The following is a 27,157-nucleotide window of genomic DNA, read 5'->3' as shown; positions in this document are numbered from 1 at the left end:
ATCCCATTTAAAAAACATGTACTTTCCTCATTATCTTGGTCAATATAAACGTTGTGATTATTGTGCATGTACCAAAGTATGTGCCCCATAGTCGGCTATGATTCGCCAAACACCGCTTGTCGATATGTGCAATCGCCAACGGAATAATAGGGTGTTACGTCTTACGTGACTCACCCTGTATATATGGCCATGTTACGATCACATTTGAGGTAAGAGAGGCTACGGATTGGAAAAGTCATTTTCATTTGCCCAAGTCTCTTGACGTGATGAACGATGTGATGCAGCAGGCGGAAATTAGTCCAGTTCTTGTTCTGTACCCCCCCCCCCCTCCCCCCCTCCCCCTTGCAAGAGTCTGAAGATACATGTAATTTTCTAACAGAGGAATCGAGAATTGTCATCATAAAATAAAACAAAAAGGAAGAGACCTCATTAGACCCTTTGTAGGCTATTCTTCATCATACACAAAGAAATATGATTCATCTGTTGACAATATATGAATATTAGACATGCACAATGTTAACTGTCTCTTGTAGTACAAATTGTTAGTTGTGATGTTGGGGATAGGTAAGTTCTTCTGGAAATCCATGGTATTACTTTCACATTCTTTTGATGCCCTGCTGTTTGCTTTAGAACTTCTTTTATGACTTTTATTAGTATAAAACATGTCAGATTTTAATAAGTGAAGTTTTTTCACCGTTGACAGTTGACTGATTTTTTTTTTCTCTCTGAACTCGCCCTTTCTGAGCTGTTTTCCTGGTACAATTTCAAAGCATGTTCAACGGCTTGAATTTTGGCAGCATGCCTATCACAGTAACTACAAGTGTCCATTCTAGGGTACTCGAAACCGACGTTAAATTCTTTATTGAAAACAAGTCTATATTTTTCATTGACACAGATTGAGTAGTGTATGTTTTCTTAAATAACTCATACATCGTATTGATGTTAAGATCTAGTGGTAGATACACTTTCTTAGAGGTTTTCAAGCTGTAATGGCTTCATTCACCTTTAAATGAACTAATGTGCTGGCGAACTGTGTCAAGTGCCTCCAATGTCACATGATATTTCCAATTAGTGTGTTGCCCTCGGCCATCCTTAGGACTCACACCTTTTTTCAGATAATGTTGTAGTACTTCCATTTTATATATATATTTTTATATATATATATATATATATATATATATATATATATATATATATACCTAAAAAGAAAGATGATGAAACTTACCAAACAAAAGCGCTGGCAGGTCGATAGACACACAAACAAACAGAAACATACACACAAAATTCTAGCTTTCGCAACCAGTGGTTGCCTCGTCAGGAAAGAGGGAAGGCGAAGGAAAGACAAAAGGATATGGGTTTTAAGGGAGAGGGTAAGGAGTCATTCCAATCCCGGGAGCGGAAAGACTTACCTTAGGGGGAAAAAAGGACAGGTATACACTCGCACACACACACATATCCATCCACACATACACAGACACAAGCAGACATTATATATATATATATATATATATTCTATGAAAGGATGTAAAGGTTTTAGAACAAACATTAACTTCAGTGACAGAATTCTCCCTCTTCACTCTTAAATGATATGAATAACTGTTGTCACAAAATTTAGCTTCATTTTCTGGTTGCCTGGGTCTCTTTTACCATATACTATTTACATTAATTAGGCCTGCCAAGTAAGCATTCTGCTCATTCACAGTCATTTTGTTGTAATTAGATATAATATACCCACGTTCTGTGTCAGTGGTACTCTGAAAACATTTCAATCTGGAACATTTACAGTCTGGCCCTAATTCATGGGTTGATGATAAAAGTTTTTTCCTCACGTCAGAAAGTCAACCTGTTCTCTTCCTTTTCTTCATCGAATGTGACAGTTGGCTGAAGGTGATACTTTCCTCATCTTCGTTTTCCATGTTCACTTCCACATTTCAGTTGAAATGTAAAACAAACGAAACAATTCACACAACACACAAAGCACCAACTTAACCTCTCCAACAGCACATACTCAACACCTGATAATCAGAGACAATGGAACATACTCTGAGACTACCCCCCTTCTTTCCATGAAACAAAAACTGATAAAAGCAGCATGTTGAAAGCTTTCTGAAACTGTAATAACCTAAAATTTCAGATTTTGACTTAACCCCTTTTTCCTGTGGACCCTTCATATATATACAGGGTGAACCAGAACTACACCAACAAACAGTGTGTTCAGGAACATTTTCTGAATATTTTGGTATTGGGAACTTATTGTGTCCAATGGCCTGTCAGAGAATAAGAGGGTCATTCCATTCAAGTGTCCTAGGGCTCCCAGTTCGACCATCTTCAGTTTTGATGAAATTTTTACAGTTTGTTCCTGAAGGATCTGCACAGACTTCTACAAACTTTCAGGTTCACATGTAACTTTGGTTGAGGTACTAGAGCCATTTTTGTGGGGACCACTTTTTCGGAGAGTGAATAGTCACGAAGAAATCATCAAGTTTGGCATGCCACTGTATCTAAAAAAGCAAGCCCCTTGCTTCTGAGTGTGGTGGTTCAACTTTTTGTGCTCAACACATAAATGATCCTAGTAAAGTTCAGAGAGCAATGTGTTTGACATAATCTCAGTTCAAAGTGGGCAACAAATCATGTCGCGACAAATTACCCCATAGTTTAACAAGACATAAGTAGGGCACTATGGACCCGGTCTTTTGCCAAACTATTGCCTCTTTGGCTGTTAGATATTTCACAAAGCTTACCTTGCGTGTTTAATTACTGTGTTACCACCCTATAAATTTGCTAAAAACTCATCCTCTAAATTTGCTAAAAAATATGAACGTACCAAATTATACCCACATTCAAAGTCGTATGTCTCAAAATGGGCACGTACGACATTACATTCACTATGACCAGTGGCACATACCACATTACATTCACTACGACCAGTCTAAGGAGCACATTATGTTCTATTACAACTACTTATTTCCATTTTGGTGTCTCTTTGGGGAAAAATTCTGCCCTAAACTGTTAACAGTTTTTTGTAAGCTGAGAAAAATCCTTGTATTGGTCCATGGTGGCTATGCCACTACCAGTCTTAGTGACTGGCAACTCCATTGCCAAAGGCCTCGCCTGACAGCTAGGCAAAGTCAGCCACAGGTGGGGTTCCTTACTGCAGGTTTCCAAGCCTGAATGTGGGTATCTCGCAGGTTCCCAAGCCTGAATGTGGGTATCTAGCAGGTTACTCTATGAATCTGAAGTCACTTTTCATCAACTGGTACAAAATGGTGATGCTCCCTTGTACCAGAAACTGTACATGCAAAACGCTTCTGTTGATTAATTTTTGCATCTTAAATAATCTTTTTTTTTTTTGCTATAAATAAATTCAATGCCTTGCACATTTGCTTTGAGATATTCAAACAGATCTGTTGGTTAAGATTTGCTTTTCCACTGGATGCTGGAGACTAGCTCTTGCTGCTAAATGCTTAACTGTGCCTCCATTTCCACCACATGGTGATTTCCCATGGCTTGTTTAAAAAAAAAAAAAAATCCATTCTTCAGTAATGAAAAAATCTTTTTGACAATAGCAAAGATTTAGAAAGTTCTCAAAATTTTTGTACTTAGCAGCATAACTGTCACTAAAATAATGAATATGCTTAATTTCTGTGAAAGTGCACCTCTGGGATTCGATAAATTAAGTTAAAAACACATGCACTGCGACTGTGTCATGTTGGAGGCAGTCACTGATCATGCTGATGCTTTTTAGTTCTTTCATTATCGTTGTAGTAAAAGACCAATGGATGTAACATAGCTTCACTATCTTCCCAATGAAATCCTTGAACTGCATTTTGGAAAATAAAGGAATAATTTTCAGCAAAATCCATTAATCAATCAATACTCTTGGTTAGGGACATTTAGTCAATTGCAAATACTTGCTCTGATACCTTGCAATGTAGTGGTGAGTAGGAAGGGCCAAAATTTTGTAACTAATTCTTCAATGCTGTTAGTGTAAATCCACTGTTTAAACTGAATTGGATCCTCAGGATCAATATCTGCAGAAATACTTTCTAAACATTCCTTTAGAGCTTCTGTTCCTGAACATACTTCACGGTGACGAAGCATGCAATCCTTCTTTTCCAAATTACTGACAATTTTGCTCAGTAAAATTTCATAATCTTCTTTTATTGGACTGTGTGCCAACATTAGGTTCACATTCTGATGTATTGTGCAGATGCAAACTGAATGTGAACCAGCTGCACCTACAGTCAAATACCACTTCGGCCTTAATTCACAAAATTTGGAAAATCCTATTTCCAATCTGTTTTTATTGTAGTAAGCAACAAATACTTTTTTTAAGTTGTTCAATAAAAGTACTTTTGTTTTTGAACCTTTTCCCCCACCTATTTGAGCAGTAATACAGTCCTTTTTACCTGGAAAAATCCAGCTAAATTGTTCGTCATAAAAATACAGTGACTCTTGCCTTCACAGCCTCAGAAATCTTTTCCCCGCATTTACCTTTGGGCTGTGCCAGTATTCCCTGTTCAACTTCTAATTTTGTAGCCTTTCTTACCATTCTTTCTGGAACACAAAATTCTCCCATAACTTTTTGATAGAGCAGCTTTGGGGAACAAAGGTCAAAATTTGAATTCTCTCATTATGATTTGATATATGTAATTTTTCTTTCAGTTCTTGGGTCAGCTGACTGTAATCTAAACAAGTCAAAAATTGCTTGCTTGTGTGTGCTTGCTCCAGTTCACTGGGATCAAAACTTCCAACTGCTGCAATTTTCTTAATAATTTCACCTTTAATTTGGTGTATTTTTTACTTTGCATAGCCTTTTGTATCCTTTGTTCCAGTTCACTGAAACTTTAATGGTGATATCCCAACAGCCTTTAAGTTTGCATTCAAATTGTGAGAAACATTAGTCTTCTCATCTTCATCTGATTGAAGCGTGACTTCCATTTGTGAATACTTCATTGTATAAAATTCAGTTCTACAAGATGGACACATTTTTGGCCTGGTTTAATATCAGACGTGGTTATCCTTTTTAGCTGCTCAGCTGTTTTCATGTTGATTGAGCCAAAAGCTTTGCTCTCTGAACTTTACTTTCATCATTTAAGTGTTGGGCACGAAAAGTTGTACCACTATGCCCAGAAGCAAGCTCTTTAGATAGTAACAACGGCTTGCCAAGCTGGAAGATTTCTCCTTGACAGGGAATGACCCAATAATGTTATTATGATGTAGATGTATTCTATTTGTTGCCATAATTACTTTTGTCTCTGTGTAAATACCTTCACAGTGGTGAGAAAGCCTGCAATATGCAGCCAGCAAAAAATACAACACAGAACAGACATGTACAACTAACATTGCTGGAAAAACAAATCTAAGCCAGAAGTAACCAAATTTAAGGGTGAGAGATAAAGTGAGAATTACTATTGTCAGCAGCAAGTACCATGAGTGAATGGAACATGTTTGTATTCAGACAAGATGCACAGTGCATACCATCAACATTTACAATCTAATGTATTATTTTCAGTGCAATACAGATACAAAGCTAGTTAGAGCAAAAAACCAAGCAAAATATAGTAATCCTGTAATGGTGTGCCAGAGACTTTAGCCCCTTTTACCAAAATGCTCCCTGAACAACATCTGAAACTTTAATCACTGGAGTTCTAATTTATCCTGTACACTGCAGTTTTCACTGTTTATGTCCAAACACACTTATACACTGAGATGACAGAAATCATTGGTTAGTGATATGCAGATATACAGATGGTGGTAGTATTGCACACACAGGGTATAAAAGGGCACTTCATTGGCAGAGCTCTCACTTGTACTCAGCGAATTCATGTAAAAAGGTTTCCACCATGGTTATGGCCACATGACGGGAATTAACAGACTTTGAACATGGAATGTTAGTTGGAACTAGAGTGTGGGACATTCCAATTCAGAATTCATTAGGGAATTCAATATTCCAAGACCCGCAGCATCAAGAGTGTGGTGAGAATACCAAATTTCAGGCATTACCTCTCACCACAGACAACACAATGGCCTACAGTCTTCACGTGACGACTGAGAGCAGCAGTGTTTGTGTAGAGTTGCCAGTGCTAACAGACAAGCAACATTGAGTGAAATAACCATAGAAATCAATGTGTGACTGTATCCTTTAGGACAGTGCAGTGAAATTTGGCATTAATGGGCTACGGCAGCAGATGACTGATGCGAGTGCCTTTGCAAACAGCATGACATCGCATGCAGTGCCTCTTCTGCGCCAGTGACCATATCAGTTGGACCCTAAATGACTGGGAAGCCATTGCCTTGTCGGATGTTCCCCTGTTTCAGTTGATAGAAGCTGGTGGTAGGGTTTAAGTGTGGCAAGAACCCTGTGAAGCTATGGACCCAGGTTGTCAAGAATGCAAGCTAGTGGTGGCTTCTTATTGGTGTGGACTGTTTACATGGAATGGACCAGATCCTCTGGTCCATCTGAACTGTGTTACTGGGCCGCAATTTTTCATTATTGGTTTGAAGAACATCTGGACAATTCGAGCAAATGATTTGGCCACTCACATCGTCCGACATGAATCCTGTAGAACATATGTGAGACAGTCGAGAGGTCAGTTTGTACACAAAATTCTGCACTGGCAACACTTTCGCAATTCTAGATCACTTTAGAAACACCGCAGCTCAGTATTTCTGCAGTGGACTTCCAACAGCTTGTTGAGTCCATGCTACATCAAGTTGCTGCCCTACATCGGGCAAAAGTAGGTCCACCATGATATTAGGAGATATATCGTGACTTTTGTCACCTCAGTCTATGGTTTGAGATGGAAGCTGAATTTTCTGTTACTATTGTAGCAGCAAGAAATAAAAACTTTGAGGTTCACCCATGACATTGTAATTCTATCAGAGACAGCAAAGGACTTGGAAGAGCAGTTGAACAGAATGGACAGTGTCTTGAAAGGAGGATATAAGATGAACATCAACAAAAGCAAAACGAGGATAATGGAATGTAGTCTAATTAAGTCGGGTGATGCTAAGGGAGTTGATTAGGAAATGAGACACTTAAAGTAGTAAAGGAGTTTTGCTATTTGGGGAGCAAAATAACTGGTGATGAGAGGATATAAAATGTAGACTGGCAATGGCAAGGAAAGCTTTTCTGAAGAAGAGAAATTTGTTAACATCGACTATAGATTTAAGTGTCAGGAAGTCGTTTCTGAAAGTATGTGTATGGCGTGTAGCCATGTATGGAAGTGAAACATGGACGATAACTAGTTTGGACAAGAAGAGAATAGAACATTTCGAAATGTGGTGCTACAGAAGAATGTTGAAGATTAGATGGGTAGATCACATAACTAATGAGGAGATAATGAATAGGATTGGGGAGAAGAGGAGTTTGTGGCACAACTTGACTAGAAGAAGGGATCGGTTGGTAGGACATGTTCTGAGGCATCAAGGGATCACCAATTTAGTACTGGAGGGCAGTGTGGAGGGTAAAAATCGTAGAGGGAGACCAAGAGATGAATAAACTAAGCAGATTCAGAAGGATGTAGGTTGCAGTACGTGCTGGGAGATGAAGAAGCTTGCGCAGGATAGAGTAGCATGGAGAGTTGCATCAAACCAGTCTTAGGACTGAAGACAACAACAACAACAACAACAACATCCCATTTTTACCATGCCTAAATATTCATAATGTTATTACCAATTTCATCCTTAAAATTTGAGTTCATGTACAAAGCTCCATGTAAAATTTTAGATTTAGGAGCTGGAACTCTGTCCAGATCATCAGTTAATTTATTAAACAGGTGTCCACATTTTCACTACATGAGTAGTACACATAGAATTAACTTTTTATGGATGTCAAGTTATCTTTAAAATATGTCCCATCTCTGATATACGTGCACAATTCCCTGTCGTCTATGGCTGACTTAAGTAACAGCTTACCCTTTTATATGATGAGATTATTATTTGATTTCAGTGTTCTACACCAGTAGAACATACCTGCAAACTCTACAGAGACAGCAATTCAACTTCAGGCTGTTGTATTTGTATTTTAGTTTTAACAGTTGCACTTGCTGATGAATTAATAATTCCTTGTACATTTTTGTGGTGTTTCTCATGTTACTGATTGTCATGCCCAACATGATCTCCGGGTGGGGACTACTCAAGAGGACGTCGTTATCGGGAGAAAGAAAACTGGCATTCTATGGATCGGAGCATGGAATGTCAGATCCCTTAATCGGGCAGGTAGGTAAGAAAATTTAAAAAGGGAAATGAATAGGTTAAAGTTAGATATAGTGGAAATTAGTGAAGTTTGGTGGCAGGGGGAACAAGACTTTTGGTCAGGCAAATACAGGGTTATAAATACAAAGTCAAACAGGGGTAATGCAGGAGAAGGTTTAATAATGAATAAAAAATAGGAGTACGGGTAAGCTACTACAAACAGCATAGTGAATGCATTATTTTGGTCAAGATAGACATGAAGCTCATGCCTACTACAATAGTACAAGTTTATATGCCAACTAGCTCTGCAGATGACGAAGAAATTGAAGAAATGTATGATGAAATAAAAGAAATTATTTAGATAGTGAAGGGAGACGAAAATTTAATAGTCATGGGTGACTGGAATTCGGTAGTAGGAAAAGGGAGAGAAGGAAACGTAGTAGGTGAATATGGATTGGGGCTAAGAAATGAAAGAGGAAGACGAATGGTAGAATTCTGCACAGAGCACAACTTAATCATAGCTAACACTTGGTTCAAGAATCATACAAGATGGCTGTATACATGGAAGAAGCCTGGACATACTGACAGGTTTCAGATAGATTTTATAATGGTAAGACAGAGATTTAGGAACAAGGTTTTAAATTGTAAGACATTTCCAGGGGCAGATGTGGACTCCGACCACAATCTATTGGTTATGAACTGTAGATTAAAAATGAAGAAACTGCAAAAAGGTGGGAATTTAAGGAGATGGGACTTGGATAAACTGACTAAACCAGAGGTTGTACAGAGTTTCAAGAAGAGCATAAGGGAACAATTGACAGGAATGGGGGAAAGAAATACAGTAGAAGAAGAATGGGTAGCTTTGAGAGATGAAGTAGTAAGGCAGCCGAGGATCAAGTAGGTAAAAAGACGAGGCCTAGTAGAAATCCTTGGGTAACAGAAGAATATTGAATTTAATTGATGAAAGGAGAAAATATAAAAATGCAGTAAATGAAGCAGGCAAAAAGGAAGACAAACGTCTCAAAAATGAGATCGACAGGAAGTGCAAAATGGCTAAGCAGGGATGCCTAGAGGATAAATGTAAGGATGTAGAGGCATATTTCACTAGGGGTAAGATAGATACTGCCTACAGGAAAATTAAAGAGACCTTTGGAGAAAAGAGAACCACTTGCATGAATATCAAGAGCTCAGATGGAAACCCAGTTCTAAGCAAAGAAGGGAAAGCAGAAAGGTGGAAGGAGTATATAGAGGGTCTATACAAGGGCGATGTACTTGAGGACAATATTATGGAAATGGAAGAGGATGTAGATGAAGATGAAATGGGAGGTATGATACTGCGTGAAGAGTTCGACAGAACACTGAAAGACCTGAGTCGAAACAAGGCCCCGGGAGTAGACAGCATTCCATTAGCCTTGGGAGAGCCAGTCCTGACAAAACTCTACCATCTGGTGAACAAGATGTATGAGACAGGCGAAATACCCTCAGATTTCAAGAAGAATATAATAATCCCAATCCCAAAGAAAGCAGGTGTTGACAGATGTGAAAATTACCGAACTATCAGTTTAATAAGCCACAGCTGCAAAATACTAACACAAATTCTTTACAGACGAATGGACAAAGTAGTAGAAGCTGACTTTGGGGAAGATCAGTTTGGATTCCATAGAAATATTGGTACATGTGAGGCAATACTGACCCTACGGCTTATCTTAGAAGCTCGATTAAGGAAAGGCAAACCTACGTTTCTAGCATTTGTAGACTTAGGGAAAGCTTTTGACATTGTTGACTGGAATACTCTCTTTCAAATTCTGAAGGTGGCAGGGGTAAAATATAGGGAGCGAAAGGCTATTTACAATTAGTATAAAAACCAAATGGCAGTTATAAGAGTTGAGGGGCATGAAATGGAAGCAGTGGTTGGGAAGGGAGTGAGACAGGGTTTTAGCCTCTCCCCGATGTTATTCAATCTGTATATTGAGCAAGCAGTGAAGGAAACAAAAGAAAAATTCGGAGTAGGTATTAAAATCCATGGAGAAGAAATAAAAACTTTGGGGTTCGCCGATGACATTGTAATTCTGTCAGAGACAGCAAAGGACTTGGAAGAGCAGTTGAACGGAATGGATGGTGTCTTGAAGGGAGGATATAAGATGAACATCAACAAAAGCAAAACGAGGATAATGGAATGTAGTCGAATTAAGTCGGGTGATGTTGAGGGTATTAGATTAGGAAATGAGACATTTAAAGTAGTAAAGGAGTTTTGCTATTTGGGGAGCAAAATAACTGATGATGTTCAAAGTAGAGAGGATATAAAATGTAGACTGGCAATGGCAAGGAAAGCTTTTCTGAAGAAGAGAAATTTGTTAACATCGAGTATTGATTTAAGTGTTAGGGAGTCATTTCTGAAAGTATTTGTATGGAGTGTAGCCATGTATGGAAGTGAAACATGGACGATAAATAGTTTAGACAAGAAGAGAATAGAAGCTTTCAAAATGTGGTGCTACAGAAGAATGCTGAAGATTAGATGGGTAGATCACATAACTAATGAGGGGGTGTTGAATAGGATTGGGGAGAAGAGAAGTTTGTGGCACAACTTGGCTAGAAGAAAGGATCGGTTGGTAGGACATGTTCTGAGGCATCAAGGGATCACCAATTTAGTATTGGAGGGCAGCGTGGAGGGTAGAAATCATAGAGGGAGACCAAGAGATGAATACACCAAGCTGATTCAGAAGGATGTAGGTTGCAGTAGGTACTGGGAGATGAAGTAGCTTGCACAGGATAGAGTAGCATGGAGAGCTGAATCAAACCAGTCTCAGGACTGAAGACCACAACAACAACAACAACAACAACAATGCCCAACAGAGTGATACAACACATTTCCTGTGCATCTGTTGCGGAAACACTTTTTAGGCATGGAAATATGTTGTCATGATCTATCATAATAGTTGGTCTATACCTCCTATCCATGACAACAGAGATTAGACCAAGTTTGGCCATGTCGTTACCATCTATACTCTTACTAATTAGCTCTATCAACTTTACCATCCCAGGCCTATTGCGGTGCAGGCCATGCATAATGAAACCCCATCTCACAACAGCCTTGACCTGCATCAGTGCAGTATGTCCCCAATCAACAGTCACCATTGTCATTTTAAGTCCCGAATTAACTCACTGCCCTGCACCACCAAGGTGTTACACATAATGGTGCTGAAATAGCGCAGCCATGTGCACAGTAGAAGCATATTTTGCTCAAGTCACCACCTTTGTCATATTTCCTTTCCTTGTCCAAGCTGTTCCCTGCACCTCCCACTATTACTACCTGATATATTTAGTTAAATCCTTGTGTAAATGACTGAATATTTGTATCATTCGATCGAGCACTTTATATGGCTCGAAAAAGGTGGTGGTCTAATACTCTGATCTTGTCTTTTCCTGTAACCAAGGACCTACACATCTGGTATGATTATAACCTAGCAGCATTACGTCTTTCTTCCTAACACTAGCAATTTTCATATTTTTTCTGATCACAAACAGCATCTGCTGCAAACTGCCTACTTCTCCTCATGCTTGAGGCTCTTCTCCACTCAGCCCTGGCAGCTACAACCTGTTTTTGGCACTTGAAACAAAACTGTCAGTCCCTGTCATCTTCCTCCCAGCCTTCCCACCAGTTGCCACTTCTCAACCACCACCTTCCACTGCCTTCCTTCATCCTCATGTACTCTTTCCTTGTTTCTTCCTTGCCTGCTCCTCTATAAAACAATTATGAAGCTATTCCTATAGCATATCATGCAGCTCCAAGAAAGGTCCTCTGTGACTTTGCCAGTGTTATCCCCACTACATTCACCTGAGTGAAACCATTTACTAGATCCTCACAATGAATCTCATTACATGCTTTCCTACAACAGCTCCCACAGTTTCCACTTGTCGTCAGATCTATGGCAAACAACCAAAAACACTGTTTATTAAAACACAAAATAGCATGTCTTCACCTTTGTGGCAGGACAGATGGCAGTGCCAGAAGCAGAGGGTATGTAAAGCATGTCGGGGGGTGAGGGAGGGAATGCAGAAAACCAAAAGGGCATGATCGTTGGCTTTCAGGCCAAGAGTGGACACATTTCTGAAATGCTTAAGTTTGTAAACTGTGTGCATGCCGTCATAGCTAAAGTATACTGTGCATGAAAAAATGGTGCTATCCAAAACCATCACTGAAGCAGCTGTGGTGCACTGTGGGCCATAGACGACAGGGATGAATGATGGCTGCAGAGATGTTTACAGGCAAATAGACATGCAACTGTTGAGTAATTGACTTCCCAGATGAAACAAGCGTCTACCAACAGTGTCTTCTCATTAGTCGTTCAGTGAATGTCGCTGTGTATGGACCTCCACAGCAGGTACCTGGTTCTTGCACCCACACTGACTGCTGTTCATGGGTGACAAAGAGTGGAATGTGCATGCCATTACTGCGACTGGATGCTCACTGACTGACAAAAGGTGGCTTTTGGTGGTCATTGGTGTGCACGGCCTTGCAGCAATCGTCGGAAGGGTCGAAGCTCGAGGAGGGAGCATTATGGTCTGGGGAATGTTTGTGTGGCATTCCCTGGATGATCTCATCATTCTGGAGGCACACTGGGTCAACACACTCCTGAATCTATCCTTGGTAACCATGATCGTCCCTACGTGTGGTTTGTTTTATCCTCAGCACGATGGCCTCTACCAGAACAGTGCAGCGTGTACACAGCTTCCAGTGTATGTATGTGGTTTGAAGAGCACCAGATAAATTTACCCTACTCCCCCACCCGCTCACCAAACTCCCCAGATTTAAACCGAATCAAGAATCTGTGGGACCACCTCAGTCTGTTCACGCAATACATCCTCAGCCGAGAAACCTATTACAGCTGACTACTGCACTGAGAGTTGACATGGGTCCACATACCTGTCAGTATCTTCCAGAAAATCTGTGACTCTCGTCCTGCATGTCCATGTCGAAAAAGGTGGTTATTCATGGTTTTGACAGGTGGTCATGTTAATATGACTGGACTGTGTACATGTAAAAACATGAAAGAATTTTCAAAGTTAGTTGTAAATGGAAGTTCAGTATATTGGTTGTAAGTAAACAAATGTCAGATCTAGTTTGTGTGTATCAAAACTTTAGCGTACAGATAAACCTTTATTAAATTTACTACTGTTGTTGTTGTTGTTGTTGTTGTGGTTGTTGTGGTCTTCAGTCCTGAGACTGGTTTGATGAGCTCTCCATGCTACTCTATTCTGTGCAAGCTTCTTCATCTCCCAGTACTTACTGCAACCTATATCCTTTTGAATCTGCGTAGTATATTCATCTCTTGGTCTCCGTCTATGATTTTTACCCTCCACGCTGCCCTCCAATACTAAATTGGTGATCCCTTGATGCCTCAGAACATGTCCTACCAACCGATCCCTCCTTCTAGTGAAGTTGTGCCACAAACTTCTCTTCTCCCCAATCCTATTCAATACCTCCTCATTATTTATGTGATCTACCCATCTAATCTTCAGCATTCTTCTGTAGCACCACATTTCGAAAGCTTCTATTCTCTTCTTGTCCAAACTATTTTTCGTCCATGTTTCACTTCCATACATGGCTACACTCCATACGAACACTTTCAGAAATGACTTCGTGACACTTAAAACTATACTCAATGTTAACAAATTTCTCTTCTTCAGAAATGCTTTCCTTGCCATTGCCAGTCTACATTTTATATCCTCTCTACTTCGACCATCATCAGTTATTTTGCTCCCCAAATAGCAAAACCCCTTTACTACTTTAAGTGACTCATTTCCTAATCTAATTCCCTCAGCATCACCGACTTAATTCGACTACATTCCATTATCCTCGTTTGGCTTTTGTTGAAGTTCATATTATATCTTCCTTTCAAGACACGATCCATTCCGTTCAGCTGCTCTTCCAAGTCCTTTGCTGTCTCTGACACAACTACAATGTCATCGGCAAACCTCAAAGATTTTATTTCTTCTCCATGGATTGTAATTCCTACTCCGAATTTTTCTTATGTTTCCTTCATTGCTTGCTCAATATACAGATTGAATAACATCGGGGAAAGGCTACAACCCTGTCTCACTCCCTTCCCAACCACTGCTTCTCCTTCATGTCCCTCGACTCTTATTACCACCATCTGGTTTCTGTACAAATTTGTATTTTACCCCTGCCACCTTCAGAATTTGAAAGAGAGTATTCCAGTCAACATTGTCAAAAGCTTTCTCTAAGTCTACAAATGCTAGAAACATAGGTTTGCCTTTCCTTAATCTTTCTTCTAAGACAAGTCGTAGGATTAGTATTGCCTCACATGTTCCAGTATTTCTACGGAATCCAAACTGATCTTCCCCAAAGTCGGCTTCTGCTACTTTGTCCATTCGTCTGTAAAGAATTTGCGTTAGTATTTTGCAGCTGGGGCTTATTAAACTGATTGTTCAGAAATTTTCACATCTGTCAACACCTGATTACTTTGGGATTGGAATTATTATATTCTTCTTGAAGTCTGAGGGTATTTCGCCTGTCTCATACATCTTACTCACCAGATGGTAGAGTTTTGTCAGGACTGGCTCTCCCAAGGCCGTCAGTAGTTCTAATGGAATGTTGTCTACTCCCGGGGCCTTGTTTCGACTCAGGTCTTTCAGTGCTCTGTCAAATTCTTCACGCAGTATCGGATCTCCCATTTCATCTTCATCTACATCCTCTTCCATTTCCATAATATTGTCCTCAAGTACATCGCCCTTGTATAGACCCTCTGTATACTCCTTCCACCTTTCTGCTTTCCCTTCTTTGCTTAGAACTGAGTTTCCATCTGAGCTGTTGATATTCATACAAGTGGCTCTCATTTCTTCAAAGGTCTCTTTAATTTTCCTGTAGGCAGTATCTATCTTACCCCTAGTGATATATACCTCTACATCCTTACATTTGTTCTCTAGCCATCCCTGCTTAGCCATTTTGCACTTCCTGTCGATCTCATTTTTGAGACGTTTGTATTCCTTTTTGCCTGCTTCATTTACTGCATTTTTATATTTTCTCCTTTCATCAATTAAATTCAATATTCTTCTGTTACCCAAGGAGTTCTACTAGCCCTCGTCTTTTTACCTACTTGATCCTCGGCTGCCTTCACTACTTCATCCCTCAAAGCTACCCATTTTTCTTCTACTGTATTTCTTTCCCCCATTCCTGTCAATTGTTCCCTTATGCTCTCCTTGAAACTCTGTACAACCTCTGGTTTAGTTAGTTTATCCAAGTCCCATCTCCTTAAATTCCCACCTTTTTGCAGTTTCTTCATTTTTAATCTACAGTTCATAACCAATAGATTGTGGTCGGAGTCCACATCTGCCCCTGGAAATGTCTTACAATTTAAAACCTTGTTCCTAAATCTCTGTCTTACCATTATAAAATCTATCTGAAACCTGTCAGTATGTCCAGGCTTCTTCCATGTATACAGCCATCTTGTATGATTCTTGAACCAAGTGTTAGCTATGATTAAGTTGTGCTCTGTGCAGAATTCTACCAGTCGGCTTCCTCTTTCATTTCTTAGCCCCAATCCATATTCACCTACTACGTTTCCTTCTCTCCCTTTTCCTACTACCGAATTCCAGTCACCCATGACTATTAAATTTTCGTCTCCCTTCACTATCTAAATAATTTCTTTTATTTCATCATACATTTCTTCAATTTCTTCGTCATCTGCAGAGCTAGTTGGCATATAAACTTGTACTATTGTAGTAGGCATGAGCTTCATGTCTATCTTGACCAAAATAATGCATTCACTATGCTGTTTGTAGTAGCTTACCCGTACTCCTATTTTTTTATTCATTATTAAACCTTCTCCTGCATTACTCCTATTTGATTTTGTATTTATAATCCTGTATTCGCCTGACCAAAAGTCTTGTTCTTCCTGCCACCGAACTTCACTAATTCCCACTATATCTAACTTTAACCTATCCATTTCCCTTTTTCAATTTTCTAACCTACCTGCCCAATTAAGGGATTTGACATTCCATGCTCTGATCCGTAGGATGCCAGTTTTCTTTCTCCTGATAACGATGTCCTATTGAGTAGTCCCCGCCCGGAGATCCGAATTGGGGACTATTTTACCTCCGGAATATTTTACCCAAGAGGACACCATCATCATTTAACCATACAGTAAAGCTGCATGCCCTCGGGAAAAATTACGGCTGTAGTTTCCCCTTGCTTTCAGCCGGTTGCTGTACCAGCACAGCAAGGCCGGTTTGGTTAGTGTTACAAGGCCAGATCAGTCAATCATCCAGACTGTTGCCCCTGCAACTACTGAAAAGGTTGCTGCCCCTCTTCAGGAACCACGCGTTTGTTTGGCCTCTCAACAGATACCCCTCCATTGTGGTTGCACCTACGGTATGGCTATGTGTATCGCTGAGGCACGCAAGCCTCCCCACCAACGGCAAGGTCCATGGTTCATGGGGGGAAGTCATTTACTACTATATAAACTAAACATTTACTACTACATAAACTAAGCAAAGTAGCTACATCCACACCCTGCAAACCACCTTGAGGTGCATGGCAAAAGGTACGTACCAGTTATTAGGGTCTCTTCCTGTTCCACTCATGTATGGAGCTTGGGAAGAATGATTGTTTCACTGCCTCTGTGCATGCAGTAATTATTCTAATCTTATCCTCACTATCCCTATGTGGGCAATACATAGGGAGTTGTAGTATATTCCTAGAGCAATCATTTAAAGCAGTTCATGAAACTTTGTGAATACACTTTCTACAGATAGTTTACATTTATCTTCAAGAGTCTTCCAGTTCAGTCCTTCATTATCTCTGTGACACTCTTCCACGGAATAAGCAAACCTGTGGTGATTTGTGCTGCTCTTCTCTGTATATATTCTAGAATCCCTGTTAGTCCTCTCTGGTATAGGTCCCGTGCTTTTGAGCAATACTCTACAACCAGTCGCATGAGTGGTTTGTGAGTAATTTTCTTTGTAGATTGAGTGTACTTCCTCAGTATTCTTCCAATAAACCGAAGTCTACCACCTGCTTTATCTACATTGTAAAGCAGGTAAAATAATGAGGAAAGCTCAATTAAAACTGAAGTTTTCAAAACACAAAAGTATCTGCAGAGCCAGGATTTGTGACATCAGTCTGTTACAGGATCTTAGAGCATATTCTGAGCTCAACGTAACTAGATGTCTTGAACAGAATTACCATCCAGCCAACCAGAATTCTGAGAACATGAATCACGCAAATGCAAATCACTTTTTCTTCACTTGAAATCCTTGAAGTCATGGAAGCAATGAGGTCAAGGCAATCAGTCAGATGCAGTTTTTCTTGTCCCCCTAAAAGCATTTGACTCATTATTATGCCAATGCATATTAACAACATTATGGTCATATATAGGGTTGTTGTTGTTGTGGTCTTCAGTCCTGAGACTGGTTTGATGCACCTCTCCATGCTACTCTATCCTGTGCAAGTTTCTTCATCTCCCAATACATACTGCAGCCTACATCCTTCTGAATCTGTTTAGTGTATTCATCTCTTGGTCTCCCTCTACGATTTTTACCCTCCACACTGCCCTCCATACTAAATTGGTGATCCCTTGATGCCTCAGAACATGCCCTACCAACCGATCCCTTCTTCTTGTCAAGTTGTATTTATGATTAATTGAGGATTTATTTGTAGGGAGGACACACCATGTTATCTTTGTCAAGAATCATTGACAGATATAGAAGTATCTTCAGGAGTGCACATAGGAAATGTGTTGGTACCCCTGCTGTTTCTGTAGTATATTAATGATTTGCAGACAATATTAATAGTAGCCTCAGGCTTTTGCAGAAAATGGATTTATCTGTAATGAACTACTATGTGAAAATGTTGCACTAATATTTGGTCAGATCTTGACACCATTTTAATGGGTGCAGAGATTGGAAACTTACTTTAAATGTTCAGAAATACAAAACTGCGCACTTTGCAAAATGCAAAACTGTATTACCCTGTGGCTGCACTATATATAAATGAGTCATCATTGGAGTCAGACAGCTTATAGAAATATCTAGGTTTAACAGTTTGTAGTGATATGAAGTGGAATGATCACATAGGCTTAGTCATAGGTAAAGTTGGTGGCAGACTTGGGTTCGCTGGCAGGACACTGACAGAATACATTCAGTTTAGAAGGTAATTTTCTTACGGAACTACGTTGAAACTTGTCCTTGGATATTACTCAAGCATGTGGGACCCATTTCAAGTAGGACTAACATGATGCATAGAAAGGTAGCATGAATGGTGACAGGTTTGTTTGAGCCATGAGAAATTGTCATGGAGTTTGTGAGGGCTTGTTTATATTTTAAGTTACCTCATTGTGATCTTCAGCTCAGAGTAGTCTGTGAACCCCCAACTTGTTAAATATTCTTCTTATCTGTAGAATAACTTAATTTTTACTGCAAACCAGGACTTGGCAACTCTGATCTTTTAAGGCTTTTATTGCAACTTTAAATACAACATATATTATATAATACATATCTTGTTACAGGAGACAAATAACAAGTGTTTTTTTTTCTTTTTTTCCCCCTGAATACATACGTATTTTCATTACTGATATAAACTTCTGGTCATTGGTATTCCTTGACAGCATGGCTGGTGCAGAAGATTCTTTGCCAGGTTTGACTACTTTGCCCATCAAGACTCCCAGTACGTCTTCAGCTCTTGTCTATCAGCATGAAGACCAGGCAGAATACCTCATGCAAATGATAAAATACACAAAACAGGACTTGTCCCCTAATAAATCATCGTACATAATAATTAAAACTTTATATGCTGAACAATTATCCTGGATAACAAAAATGCATATAATTCTACTAATAAAGCTTGTTCATTTATATTCAGAATTAATACAAGATGTAACTTCCACTCAGCGAAATTATTTATTTCCAAATTTTGGCTACAAAATATCTGGAAAATCAGAGGCAGATGTTTTTAGATAGACACTCCCACAAATGCTTTCTTACAAAGTTGAAAGAACCACAGTTAAGTCAGGAGTGTATATATATATCACAGCCCCTGTACATGGTGGAGTGTGGTAAATTGCTGATTTGGGAATGAAGTAAAAAGAATATGAACACTTAGAAACTTAGATTTTTATTTTTCTCTTACTGGACAATAATGGATGTTTCTAATTACATGGTTTAAACAGTGTATCTGGCAAATGTCTACCTTCACAATCCACACACTGCCACAGTCATTTTCTGAAATTCTCATGCACTCTTTCAAGCACGTCTTCTGGTATTCTTGCAATTTCAGCCTCAGTATTGTTCTGTAGGTCTTGCAGAGTGTTGGGATGGTTGCAATACACCTTTGACTTCAGGTAACCCCAAAGAAAAAAATTGCATGGGGCTAAGTCCGGCGATCGCGAGAGCCAGTTGAGATCTCCCATCCGAGAGATAAGCCTTCCAGGAAAAATTTGCCTCAAGAAATTCATGGTAATGCCTGTTGATTGTGCAGTGGCACCGTCTTGTTGAAACTAGGTATCCTGTAATTGCATTGCCACGAAAGCTGGTTGGAAAAACTCTTGCAGCATAGTTAAGTAATGATCCAAATTCACTGTTACATGATGATTTTCCTGGAAAAAGTCAGGGCCAATGGTGCCTACTCGTGATAGGGTACACCACACAGTTACGCAGTCTGAGTGCAGTGGGGGTCTGGTGAATTTGCCTGGGGTTCGTGTCACTCCAGTACTGCATATTCTGTTTGTTTACACACCCACTGAAGTGAAAATGTGCCTCATCAGAAAAGAACACATTTGCGTCACGGGGTATGGTTGCAGGGTCCGCAGCTCGTGGTCGTGCGGTAGCATTCTCGCTTCCCGCGCCCGGGTTCGATTCCCGGCGGGGTCGGGGATATTCTCTGCCTCGTGATGACTGGGTGTTGTGTGCTGTCCTTAGGTTGGTTAGGTTTAAGTAGTTCTAAGTTCTAGGGGACTGATGACCATAGCTGTTAAGTCCCATAGTGCTCAGAGCCATATGGTTGCAGGCAGGTCTTCATAATATGTTCTTCGTGTTACATAATCCTGTACTGACAATTTCTGGACCATGCACATTTTATAAGGGTGAAAATTCAGTTTGTTATGAAGAATCTGGTGGAGAGAACATCTAGAAATGCCAAGAGCAAGTGTGTGTTTCCAAGCTGAGCATTTCAGAGATTGCAGTACTGCTACTCTAACTCGTTTGACACTTTGTGGTGTTGTAACACTTCTCTCAGGTCCTCTTTGTACAGATGACATATCCCCTGTTGTTCTGAATGCATTTACCCAATTTAAAATTGATTGCTGTGCAGGAACATGTCCACATGGGGGTACTGCAAATCGCAAACGAAAAGCACGCTGCATGGTTTTAATGATCAAGTAGGAATTTGAGAAATACACTTCAACACAAAAACTGAGCACTCCTCATGTGTCCACTGAATTATCGCAACTGAACAGCAACTGAATACAAACCTCCCATTAGTCACTATAAACCACACCCAATCTCCCCTCTATTCAACCAACAGTGCCACTGCAATGTGAATTCTAAAAAAGCAATTTACTGTGCTCCACCCTGTATATCATCCCTACAGGGACAGTATTGGACTAATTACCGTGGACACATCAGGATTTAAGCAGCTCATACTTCCTACTTTTCCACTGAATGAGACTTGAGGAGACCCTGTTATGCGGTAGTGCGGGAAGTATCCTCTGCCTTGCACTTCACAGTGGTTTGCAGAGTGTGGACGTGGATATAGATGAGTTTTAAGTAAATGTGTAGAATCACATAATGAATAAACACGACAGGTAGCTCTTGGAATAAATTTTACAGCAAATCACTCCAAAAGTTTCCCTCGAATTCAGAATAAGATAATGTCTGTCTGCTCTAGTTACATGATTAAAAACACATATCTGTATGTTTCCGTGGTAAGACAATGGACTCACATTCAGGAGGAGAGTGGTTAAAATCCCTATTTAGGCATCAGATTTATGTTTTATGTGTTTCCCCTAAATTATATGAGGCACATGCTAGAATGTTTTCTTTGCAAAGAACACAGTCATTGTTCTTCACTGTAAGTGTAAGCTCTGTCTCTAATAACCTCTTTCCTTCCACTATTAAAGATAGGCATCACATTTAAGATAGCAAGGAAATATGCCTAAGTCTATTGACTGATTTCTAATATAGATGTAGGGGGAGGTACAGCTGTCAACTCATATTCAGTATTAACATTTTAATTTGTATCCAGGGAATACCACAGCAGGCAGAGGAATTACCACTTTTGGTGTTTATAGTTTTTAAACGAATGGTTGTTGGTGATGTTTACCAGAGTATACTTAGTTGTTCATTAAAAGCTATAATGTTTCCTGTTGCTGCAAAGAAATAATCAGTGAATTTGATGACTAGTGATTTCACTGTATTTTCATTTCTTCCACATCTGTTACCTGGGAACTCAATGAAGTTTCCTCATTGTTTTGGTTTATTTTTACTTCAGTCTTCTTGTGTTTTATTTTTTGTATATAGTAGATGGGTCTGTTTTTCTTGGAACAGACCATAGGGAAAGGAGAGTCAACCTTTTTATCATTGCCTGTTGTGTGAATTAGGTAGTGCTCTTCTTACTGCCACAAGGTAATTTAATCTCACATATGATTAATGCGCACTACCTGTTTCTGTTTAATTTTAATTTTATATGCTTTTGTTTTAGGGAAACCAGAACTCAAAAGTGCTGTAGGAATATGTTTTGGAAATAGTTAAATTTCCGTTTACAGTGTCTGTTTTATAATCTCTTTCCAGTGCTCTTTCTATATGCCCTTTGCAAACATTGTGATTCTGTAATTTGTTCTGTTTCTGATATACAGTTTTTTTATGATCCAAACTTAATTTATCAGCATATTTTACTGTTGACATTTGATCAGATTTATGAGATAAACAATCACTTTGAGCATTATCGATTTTTTTTTTATATTTGTCTCATTTTAGATTTGTGAACAATCCTTTTCCTTTAAAAATGAATTAGTCTCTTTAGGACCTAAAAAATCTCCTAGTGTCAAAGGAACTCAAGGCTTTGTAACTCCTAAACTGACAAGTTACTATGTAACATGAATAGAATGAGAATCGATAGTTTGCAAATCTGAAAATGGTCATATGTGCAAAACTTTGGTGGTCTGGAGTGCTAAATAAAATCTGTTAATCCATTTTTAAGTCATTGCAAATAGTGACTCTCCATTCAGCCATTGTTCTGATGCAAAATATGAAAAGTTAATTAACACAATGTTCATCATCTTGTTGGTCCTGGAACTTGATCAATTTTTGTATATAAAGCTCTTTTCATGTATTGGTTCTATAATGGCATGATATTAGTTTTTATCCACCTATGTGTATTCATCCAGCTCCAGCGATTTCCATACGATGCCTGTATAATTATAACATTTCTACTGACGGTCCATTTATCTTTTCAGTTTCCTCTATTTAGATCCTTGGTTCTGTGCAAGCCATAGTGTTTTGTTTTGGTAAACATCTCTTTTAGCTATAACTGTATTAAATCTGAAGCTCTGTTTCAAGAATTTACCTGATGAAAAACCAAGGGACAACAATGGAAATCAGTAGGACATGGTGGATACTGTTTTGACCTGACTGTTTCTTATGACAGCCATTGTTGCAACTTGTGATATAATTTCAAAATTGATTATCTATTATAAAAGTCAATTGTGCCTCATAGCAACAAACACCATATCCCTAACCTAAATTTATATCTGGTGAATTCCTTTTTTTTTCTTATATGTCAGTGTAAAATTGATTGCTGATTCCATATTTTACAATGCACACAAGAAATTGATATTTTGATTGTTTAAACCAATTTAATTCATCACCCCATATTTTGTTACCATGAGTTGATGATCTATACCAACCACAGATCATAATAAGATAATGGGTCTCATGGGGTACCTACTAATTTGGCTAATTCCAGAATTGTATCACATTAACAAAGGAAGCTAATGTGCAAAATTATAATTCAATCAAATAACTGACTTGAAAAGGAACATATATTCAGCAAATTATGGAAGATGAAAGATCTTGCTTTACATGTAAAACTGCAACTCAAATGTATCAGCCAACATGACTAAAATATAAATTATAATACAAAATTTCGTTATGGAGGAAAGTGTGGGTGGTTAAGAATTGTTGAAGGAAACCTAAGTATGAATACAGTTAACAGGTTAAACTGGATGTAGATTGCAGTAGTTATTCAGAGAAGAGCCTTGCACAGATAGACTAGGATGGAGAGCTGCATCAAACCAGTCTTCAGACTGAAGACCATAACAAGAACTACAAACATTAAATTTTCCATAACTTCAGAACTATTACAGTCTCACAATATCTAAGACCAGTTTTGGAATCAGCTTTCATTTAAGATAAGACATTTTCCACATCAGTTCCCATTTGTTTTAAATTTTGTAAAGTTTTCATTAATTTTATTTTACTAAATTGACAGGTAGTGGAATTAAATACGGCTGCTACACGTTAATATACATTCAAACAAATTTAATATGTGAAGGAAAAAGTCTTAATTTAATACTATTATATATTCAAATTGTGCTAGTTTCCAGGCATCTTAATTCTGTAATTAAATACTTCCTTGTACTTAATTGTGTGATCACACATCCCTTAAACTGGAAGGGAGAGGGAGTCCTTAAAATAGATTTTAGAGAGCCACCAAGTCAAAGTGCCATTTCATAGTGAATTGATGCTACGGTAGTCCATATAAACTGTAATACTTTCAAATTCTTCGCATGCCATCCAAACATAAATTGGCAACATGTGCAATGTCAGTTGTTACTGTGAGCATCTTTTGTAAGTTATTTGTACTGTGAATAAATTATCTGACTTATCAATGTTATCAATATCGTGGTGCATAGTTACAAAACCTTGATAGCACCAATGAACTCTTGGAGCATAAACACGGAATTGACTGCAGCCTTTAAAATTCATCACTCAACATTGATGATATCCACAAGCTTGATTTGTTGCATGACTGAATGAGGATTCAGACATTATTTTTTTTGGCCTCAGGCATAGGTAAGGTCACAAAATTACCTCTTATCAGAAGCACTGAGATGCAACCATGTGGCATATTATGTGACCAAGTGAGGTATGATGCGTCAGTCATACCCATGTGTGAAAACCTTCTCTGCTGAGAAACTATCCATACTGTGCAAGTAACATGTGCCACAGATGCTTCGTCCAAGTCTTCTCAGATGCTCAAAGGGTTACATGATTTTCCCACTACTATGAGAAGTATTCTCAGTGATTTCTTAATGGCACTTTAAAATGTATTTAAGGTTGTGGTCCAAATTGTCATTTGCACCCCAAATATAATTTCATGATGTTCATTACAAAGATCTTTCTTCAAACAGTCTTAATCTGAAGTGACATAACAGAATCTTGTTCTTGGCACAAAATAATATTTATATGATAATTATTACCCAAAACATTTTATACTACCTGTGGCATTCCCCTCCCATGACTACTACATAACAATTAACACTTCTCTTCCTAACATTGGTTTGCATCTTCTGCCCTTTACTATCAGCCTTCTTGACCAATTGATTTTTTATTTGTTCAGAGTTATTATACAGCGCAAATTGTTCAGTTGATATTTAGCTGGTCAAAATGAAGATACAGTTATATTTAGTATCGGGAGGAGGGAATAAAAAAATGAAAGTATTTAGATACATGTTCTTATAATCTAAGTTTATCAGTAACATGGTTGTTTGCTTCTGTCTTGGTAATTTCTGTCTGACATATGACTTCATTCTTCACTTAAAACTTCCGGGCTGATAGGCTGTGGCCGATATATAAAACTCTCCCCTAAAGTTTCGTCGCCGACTGCAGGAGACAAAACATCAGGGGAGAATACATCGACCACGGCCTATCAGCCCAGAAGTTTTAAGTGAAGACAATACCGGTCATGAAAGCCTACATTGTATGCTATGACTTCGTTGTTTACAACTTGCCTAAGACACTTTGTAATTGGCATTTGTTCACCACTGACCCTATTTCCCATATTGTTCCTCAAAATATGAATATATATTTTATCAGCTAGCAACTCCTTTCTGATGTATTTAAATGAAGTTCATGGACTGTATGGAACCTTTGCTCCACGCTCCTTATGTCTGTAACATCAACATTTTTGAAGTGAGTATGTATTTCATTGATACACATGTTTGCAACACTAATCTCATGGTTCATACATGACCAGAGTGGTAAATCATCTGAACGTGTTGGGTTATTCGCATGCTTTTGTCCACAGTTTCCAAAGCATTGAAGCTTTTTGATATCTCTTGACTGAAGCTATCAGACTTATAGTGTCTCCTCGATATTTTTACTGTAATCCACTCCTCTGGCCTAGTCCTAGAATTACTGTGACAAATTACAGCTTGTGATTATGCTAATTCTTCAAGTCCAGATGCCTAAGCAGCTTTTTTTTTTCTAGATTAGCTGCAAATGATCCAATCTGCATGAAATAACTAACTACCCTTGATATCATATGATGCATTTTCTCTGTTAAGTTATTTAAATGTAAAGTTTCATTTGGAGAGTCTTAGTGATTTCAGAGAATTCATAGAGAAAAATTATTATTGTTTATACTAGCTTCAATATACCAATGTCTAAGTTTGCTGATTAATGTTTTTTTTTTTTTTTTTTTTTTTTGTACGCAGCTTTAGGTGAGACTATTCTATCATACTCACAGTGAAAATTTGAAAAATGAAGGAGGTGATGACAGGAACTGCAAAGGTAAAGGATGCTGTAGGAAGTGTAACAGTCAGTGTAGATCCTCAGCAACATGTGAAATTTGAACAAAATTCATTTACAAAGACTGTCCCAAGGGATGTATATAACAGAGTGAAAAAGCATCTTTGGGATGGTGTGTCACCGCTGTTTGTGTCTGAGGACAGAGAAGCACAAAGATCAGTCCAAAACTGACTGGTTATGAGTTTGTCTTTGTTGTCATTAATGAAAAACTCTAGTATCATTATCTTTCTGTGTAATGTTAGTGATTTAACTGCTGGCATAAAACATCTCTGTTTCTCATTAGGATGTAAAAGAATATAACAATAACATCTTGGTCTTCCATTGAATGAAACAGATAACTAGTTAATTGTTGGCAAGAAATTATTTTTGTGCTGCATATGTTACTTTAGGTACATTGTTGTAATAACAGTAAGAGACTTTGCTTGCAATATACCCTTGAATAATTACTCCATAAATGAATTACTCCTCTCTCTCTCTCTCTCTCTCTCTCTCTCTCTCTCTCTCTCTCTCTCTCTCTCTCTCCCCCCCTCTCCCCCCTTCCCTCCCTTCCTTCCTCACCATCTCCCCCCCCCCTCCTCCTTTTTGGTTTTTGGCACAGTGGCATACAAGTAGTATAAAATGCTGTATTGGCAAAGATATGTATCTGTGAACAGTAGCACATAAGAAAATATTTTGTGAATTGTAATTTCTGTGTAATCTATGAGACAGCATTTGACCAGCTTTTAGCTCTGCTGATGAAACCACTTACGAATTGTGACAATTGTGCACTAACACATGCAGTCTTTATTGGGCCCTTGACCCATGAAATACATCACTAACTGAAACTGAAGTTGTTTTCACCAACTGTGGGAAGAATAAAACAAATGTTAATGTACATGGCTTCTACATTTTAAAGTACAGCATTCCGCAAATATTCATTTGTGTACCATATTTCTAAGATTTCGACTAAATTTTACTGAATAACAATGAGTGAGGTGGTGTACTGGTAAGAGACTAAGACTCATATTTAGGAGACTGGTGATCCAAATTCCAGTTCAGTCACCAAATTTTAGGTTTTCCATGATTTCCATAAATCACTTAAGGCAAGTACTGAGAAGGTTCTCTTGAAAGACTATGTCCAATGTGCTATGCCTGA

The 27,157-nt window shown here is 38.6% G+C and overlaps 1 long non-coding RNA gene across 1 annotated transcript; it reads left to right on the top strand.

The window, feature by feature from the left end:
* The first annotated feature begins 7,700 nt into the window (after positions 1–7,700).
* Positions 7,701–26,896, top strand: LOC126177100 (uncharacterized). Its single transcript, XR_007535748.1, has 2 exons — positions 7,701–8,223; positions 25,929–26,896. It is a non-coding gene; the product is annotated as an uncharacterized LOC126177100 (long non-coding RNA).
* Positions 26,897–27,157: the final 261 nt, after the last annotated feature.

This window comes from Schistocerca cancellata, chromosome 3 (genome assembly GCF_023864275.1).
Source record: "Schistocerca cancellata isolate TAMUIC-IGC-003103 chromosome 3, iqSchCanc2.1, whole genome shotgun sequence".
NCBI classification, from domain to species: Eukaryota; Metazoa; Arthropoda; class Insecta; order Orthoptera; family Acrididae; genus Schistocerca; species Schistocerca cancellata.
This window is presented reverse-complemented; position numbering and strand designations above follow the sequence as displayed.